Source organism: Chelon labrosus (genome assembly GCF_963514085.1).
Source record: "Chelon labrosus genome assembly, chromosome: 21".
NCBI classification, from domain to species: domain Eukaryota; kingdom Metazoa; phylum Chordata; class Actinopteri; order Mugiliformes; family Mugilidae; genus Chelon; species Chelon labrosus.
The window spans coordinates 10,006,391-10,012,932 of record NC_140354.1 but is presented as its reverse complement, the minus strand read 5'-3'; positions in this window follow the sequence as shown (position 1 = coordinate 10,012,932).

Below are 6,542 nucleotides of genomic sequence, written 5' to 3'. Positions count from 1 at the left end.
ACAAGCTTTCTGGTTACACTGGAGAAATTAAATGCATAAGAAGATCAGTTCATAAATGAGGATATCACTTAAGTGCCTCTTTGAGCCTTAGTACCCTGATGCCTTAGATTCGATGGAAAGTTTTGACTGTTTGGCTTCTAGTTCACTTTGTCCCTCACATGAGGATTTTGCTGTTGTTGCTTTGGCTGCTTTTCTACAGCCTTACAGCCTCTCCGTCCCAACTCTGTTATCAGACTCCATGCTGATTGCACTGAGAAGCCTCAGTGTCCCACCTATATTGTGAGTAACTACTTTCACCCATGTCCTCAGACTCCAGGACCAGCTGCTCGTACTTGCACATCATTCTCTCTGATAACTTCATGTGGCCTCTTGGTCGTGGAAAGTGCACCTCCTAGGACCTGGATGGTTCTCCCAAGATTTCCATTTAACGCCAGTTCATTGGTTGATGAACTCCAGAGTGTTAGCCTTTGCTGTGATTTCCTTTCTTGATCAAAGTGATGGGAGCCATGGCCTTCATGATTTTTTTTCCCATCTTTTCTCTTCCCACCTGGTTAAATTCACTTATGTAATATACTCCCCACAGGAGCAAAGACACTTTAAAAGCTATTTGAAAAGCGCCTTTCAAAGAGGCACTTCTTGTTCAGGCTCATTGACATCCCAGCTTGATGACTCTAGCTGTCTTGGGTTCTTCCTCCAGGAATTTCTGCTTGGACCAAGGCCTTTGCTCCCTGGAACTGGCTTTTCCCCCAGTGCTGGATTGGTATTAATGGGTCTGTCACTTTGTTTAAAGGAAACTGAAGAACCGTAATATTAGATTATGTTAGCTTAAAATCACAGATGGTAGTTTCATAAATAGTATGAATACAAGAATCATTTCAGCGCCCACACCAATTTTTATTTTTTTTTTACTTGCAAACAGCCAAGCCTTCAAGAGTAGAGAGAGAGAGAGAGAGAGGGAGAGAAAATGAAAGAAATAAAGGGGGGGATGTCTGGGTAACTTCAATAGCCTCTCTGTGTCCATCTAATATGGAGGGCTAGCATGCTGGGAGTTGGCCCTATCCATTCAGACAGACCCCAAACTCATAAAGACCTCTTCTATGGCCCCCAACCTGAAACCCACCCACTGAAGCCCTCACTGGTATAGGCCCCTTCCATGGGAACTTGCAATCTGCAACGTAATCCCACTTTGGCCCCTGGAGAAGCCTTTCCAAACAAACCGTGTGAGTTCTAATACCAAGGGCTTCACAAGTGGCTCCTGGCTATGCCTGAGCTCCACCACCAACAACAACTTGGCCCTCCTTCTTCTTATTTTTCCTTCATTCTCTCGCTTTCCTTTTTTTTTTCCACGGATAGACGACAAAAGAAAGGGATCTCCTTCTAATTGCTTCGAAGATTGAAAAACTGAAAAGGGGTTGTAGGCGGCTAAAGGGGATGGAGACGGAGGCTCTTGAGGCAGCGGGGGACTGTCAGTCTGGCTTTGCCTGCCCCGGGTGTGTGGTAGCCAGGATAAAGGAGCTGGCAGGACAGCCTCTGCTGCAGAGCTGAGTTGAGTGGATCAGAGTGGAGGCGAGTGACTCCCAAGGCTTGGCTTTACAATTCTGGCCAAATGGAGGACTATGAGAACATTGAGGAGCCGCAGCAGCTCTGCTGGAGGCCTTCTTTACACATGGGAAAGAACGTCTGGTCTTCACAACCGGGATTCAGAGACCATAGGTTCTAGAGAACAGCGCGTCCAAGCCAGGAAGGAGTAAGTGACCAGAGGGGCCAGAAACTGTATTAGTAACCATCCAAACATTCAGCCCCACATGAACAGAGAGCCACTGTTGATCAGTGAGGTGGCAGATGATGAAGTGTGTGAACACTCAGCTGGGGTGGTCTGTGACCTTTAGATCTGTTTCCATGACATGCAGAGTTGCTAATAACAGACAGGACGCACACACGCACACACACACACAAACACACACCTTGACCTCTGCAGAAAGCGTTGCCACAAATCCAAGCCTCTTTTCTCTGTTGTTCCGCCTTCATCCAGCTCCTTTGAAGCTCGACAGAGAAGTTTTGCTCCACTGCTCAGAAGGGAAAACAGGAAACAAGTTTCTTTGGTGATAATTTGTGGAAAATCAAGATGACACTGATAATTCAATGGCAGAATTCATTTTTTAAAGACAATGTGAAAACCAAATTTAATGAAAAACAACTGTTAGGGTCAGAGCACCTGCCACGTAAAGTTTAAGCGCCCTTTTCTGTACATATGCGGTGGCATGAAATCTAAAGTATTAGTGCCGAAATAGCTCCAAAAACTTCCCTCGGTCCCCCCCTCCCTGACCTCCTTTCATCCCTCCATCTCTGCACCTTTCTTCTTTTTAATACAAATCAGCCACTCAGTGCCACGCACATGTTTTCCAGTCATTTGAACTCTGGCAGAGCACTTCAAACAGCTTTCAGAGTGAACACTGTTTTTTTTATTATTTATTTATTTTTTCCCTCCATCTCTATTTCTTTTCAAAAGAACACAGCCACGCTTCCAAGTGCACCTGATCAGAGGGTCGAGAGATGGGGATTATGATATGCAAATGAGGCTTTGTTATCAGCGTTGACATTCGCTCTAAAGCTGAACAGAGGAGAGGTAACATGAAAAGGTGGTAACACCCCTCCTCCGCTCCACCACCCCACCCCCGCTGCCCCTTTTAGCATAACCTCCCCTCTCTAACACATTGGCCCACGAAAGCCCCCTTTTTTTTCATTTAGATCAAAAGGTCACGCACAACAAAGAAGTACCTGTGTGGAGAAGAGAAAGGGTCCCATCTGCACTTCTGTATACTTTTACACTCTCAAGACTATCGACTGGTCAAGTGGCTCAAAGGTGTGTGCACATCTGCATGACTGCCCCGTGCGGGAAAATGCCCGCATAAGAGGTATTGGGATTTTGCTGCGTTCTGATGAGGCTGTGGCTTCTTTTGCGTTGCTAAGGCAGAACACAGGACTTTGCAATTACCAAACGCCGTACAAAGGCTTTCATGTATCTGCCCTGCTGTGACGGGATAAAGATGAGAACATGCAAACACACACTCGGTCTGTGCTGCCGCCATCTGCACCGATCTAGTGAGAGGTGGGATTTATGAACTTCATAAAGGGACGGTTATTAAAGGGTCAGAATGGAGATTGGCTGTTGAGCCTTTGATTTTAACGGCAGGAGTCCCGACTGCTTTGATGTCAATCATACTGTTAAATTAACTTTTGAGAGGTAGAGGGAGCTTCTGAAACCTTCAGAAAAGGCCAAGCCTCTGTTATATAAGTGATAATTAGCTCTTTTATCCTTTCCTCCTCTTCTTTCCCTTTTAAACACTTCAAGTTGCACGACAGCAGCACTGACAAAAGTTGTCGCCACTTGGTATCAGTTTTCGAAGCATGACCTTTGAAATTCAAATGTACGGTGCTCAGATAGTGCATGACCTAATTTGACCTTTGCTTTTTGTTTTTCCATTCATAGTGTAACTGTCTCAACATTGTCTACACTTTCCTGGTAGGCCTGATGTCATTTTAGATCAACGTAGCATTATGACCACCTTCCTAATATTGTGTAGGTCTCCCTTGTGCCTCCAAAACTGTTTTGACTCATTAGAGAATGGACATGGACCTTCTGGGGGTGTCCTGTGGTGTCTGGCAACAGATTGTTGTTAGTGGGGGCCTTTGGGTCCTATGGGTTGAGGGGAGTTGTGGAGGACTCCGTGGATCAGGCTTGTTCCAGTGCATCCCACAGATACTTGATCAGTTTGGGATCTAGTCAATTTGGAGGCCAGGTCAATACTTTCTGCATCCTGCTGGGGATGGCTGCTGCCATCAAGACATGTCATTGCTATGTGATGTGGGTGCCTGGTCTGGTCTAGGTGGGTGCTACATGTCTAAGTAACATCCACACAAATGCCAGATCCAAAAGTATCCCAGCAGAACATTACATTGTCACAAGATAGTGAATGTTATTGCTCATCCTCTTAGTGGACATACTTTTATGCCTGATTGTTGTATAACTACTCAGAGTGTCAGCCATACCAGCTGACATTGGGCAAGAGACGGATTACACCCTGGACAGGTCACAGTCCAACACAGGGCCAATACCCAAAGATAAACAACCAACTAAATTAACATGCATGTCTTAGAGAACATGTGAACTCCACCCAGAAAGGCCTCAAATGGCCAGCAGGTTCACTCAACCTTCTCGCTGTGAGGCAACAGTGCAAACCACTGCTCTATTGTGCCTCCGCTTTATTTCATAATATTCTAGAAACCTCAAGATGTACCAAGCAACACATGGAGAGTAGGTTGGGCACAGGATCAATGGCAGGCGGCCCGGGAATGCCAACTCATTTCAATCAACGTCAGACAATTCAATTCAAAGCTGGCCATAGAACCTGTTATAACAAATCCACACCTCCTGCCATTTTGACGGAAATGTCCTCCCTCTGTGAAAACAGGAAACAGGTACTCTCGCCTAGCAGCTTTAGTGCAGGCCAAAGCTCAAAAATGTTTAGTTGCCTAGATAGGATTACTTCTCAAAAGTCTTCAAGAACGCACCATTCCAGACTAATTGGCTGTGTTTGGCTTAATCTCTGCTTCCTGCAAAAAACTACAAAAAATCATTTTTATTTATCTAATTAATGCCCCACTTCCTGAACCTGACCTGAGGGATCACATTGTTTTATCTCATTTGCATACATATATGCAGCACACCTGGACTTAAATGTACTTCCCTCTCATTTTCTACGCTCAAACATTGTAAAACAAAAACAAGTTCCTGTTTTCTGACGAGTCTAGCCACAAACATTTGTTGCATCTGTCATGGTTCCTCATTTCCTGTGGTTTCTCATCAAATGAAGCTCAGCAATTCGGGAACTTACTGTCAAACTTTAAGTATGTCCTTGTCTGCTGCTGTCCCGTGTCAGTTTATTGCCACGTGCACACACAATGTGTTTCTCCTAGTCCTACTGCACTACATACAGTATATGTAGACATGACAGCAAGTACTTTTTCTACTCCTACAACTACTACAACACTAGTTTCACCACTTTATCAACCTCTGTTATAATACGTTATGTCACAGAATCCACAGAAGAATATATAAACAGAAGACAAACAAGTGGAATCTATGTCCAAAAATTAAGCTGAAACAAAGGCTACTGGACTAAGAGTTGAGTTGACGTAGAGTTTCTTAAAGACCTTTCGCCACACATCCAAGTAGCTTCTTCGGTTCTAAAAGAGGAGTTGGAATTTTATTAGGAACATCTGTTGGTGTTGCTCATCAGAAACTTGCATGACTAGTGTCTGTTAACTATCAGAGGAAACCATTTTGATTCTGTTTTCCTTACCCAAATGAATGCTACTCCAACAATTTACTGTACTAATCAATAGGGAAGAAAAACTGGATTAAAATAGTTCCTCTTTATTCCTAATGTTCCTATTTGGCATTTTTCATGACTTATAGTTATCCTGAACAATGCCAGTATTCACACATTACACAATTAAACTTTGCTCTCTATACTTTGTACTTACTATCATTGTACATTCCCTATACAGTTAAAGTTTCCACTTATAGATTCAACTATAAGTAGAGCATTAAGCTATGTAATAGTTGTACAATGCTGTGCAAAGGTGATGCAAATTACTATAGAGCAAATTTTATATATCATAAAAAACTGTAGAGAGTGTTTTACATATCAATCTTAGTTAAAAGCGGCTTATGCAACGTTTTAGGTGTTTGTATAAGTGTGCATGTGTTAGGGAGTGGGTTCAGTGTTCAGAGTTCTGACTGCCTCAGGGAGGAAGCTGTCGCCGAGTTCGGTTGTTCTAGTTCGGATGCCCTGCAACCTTCGACCCGATGGCGGTAGGGAGCAAAGGCAGTGGAAGGGGTGAGAGGGGGTCGCCTAAGATGCTGCAGGCTCTCCTGATGAACCTTGACCCGTAGATGTCCAAGGGGTAAAAGATTCCTACTCATCTGTGCGATCAGTTATTCAGCAAAGCACATTTCAAATGCAACCTGACTGCTTCTGTCAGTCAGACATACAGCATGGAAAACAGTTTGAGAATATTTCTGAAGCCTAAACGTGTCAGACGCATTAACGTCCACTAGATGGCTCCCTACACCACTCAGTTGCCAGCTCTGCTCACACGTTGCTGCTGAGAATAGTTCTGATCTGGACCATGTGATAAATAATCTACCCTCTAAAAAAGATAATCCGTGTAATTTATTTTGCAGGTGATACGAGGATATAAGGAGGACGCGACAGAGCAGAGTTATTCTAAAAAGACAGAAAGATTAAACATCCGAGGGGAAGTGTCTCTTGACGTGATCACCTCTGTCCGGTAGGTGGCAGCATATCCAAGCAAATGTAATCAGATTAATCGAGTCCAGATTTGGATGACTCCCCACTGCCACAAATGCTGGACACCTGATGGTCCTGGTCCAGGGGTAGGCTGTCTCTGCTGTTTGACAGTTTTAGCAAAAATATGGTGTCTGATGATAAGCTCGGGGAGAGTATTTATTTATT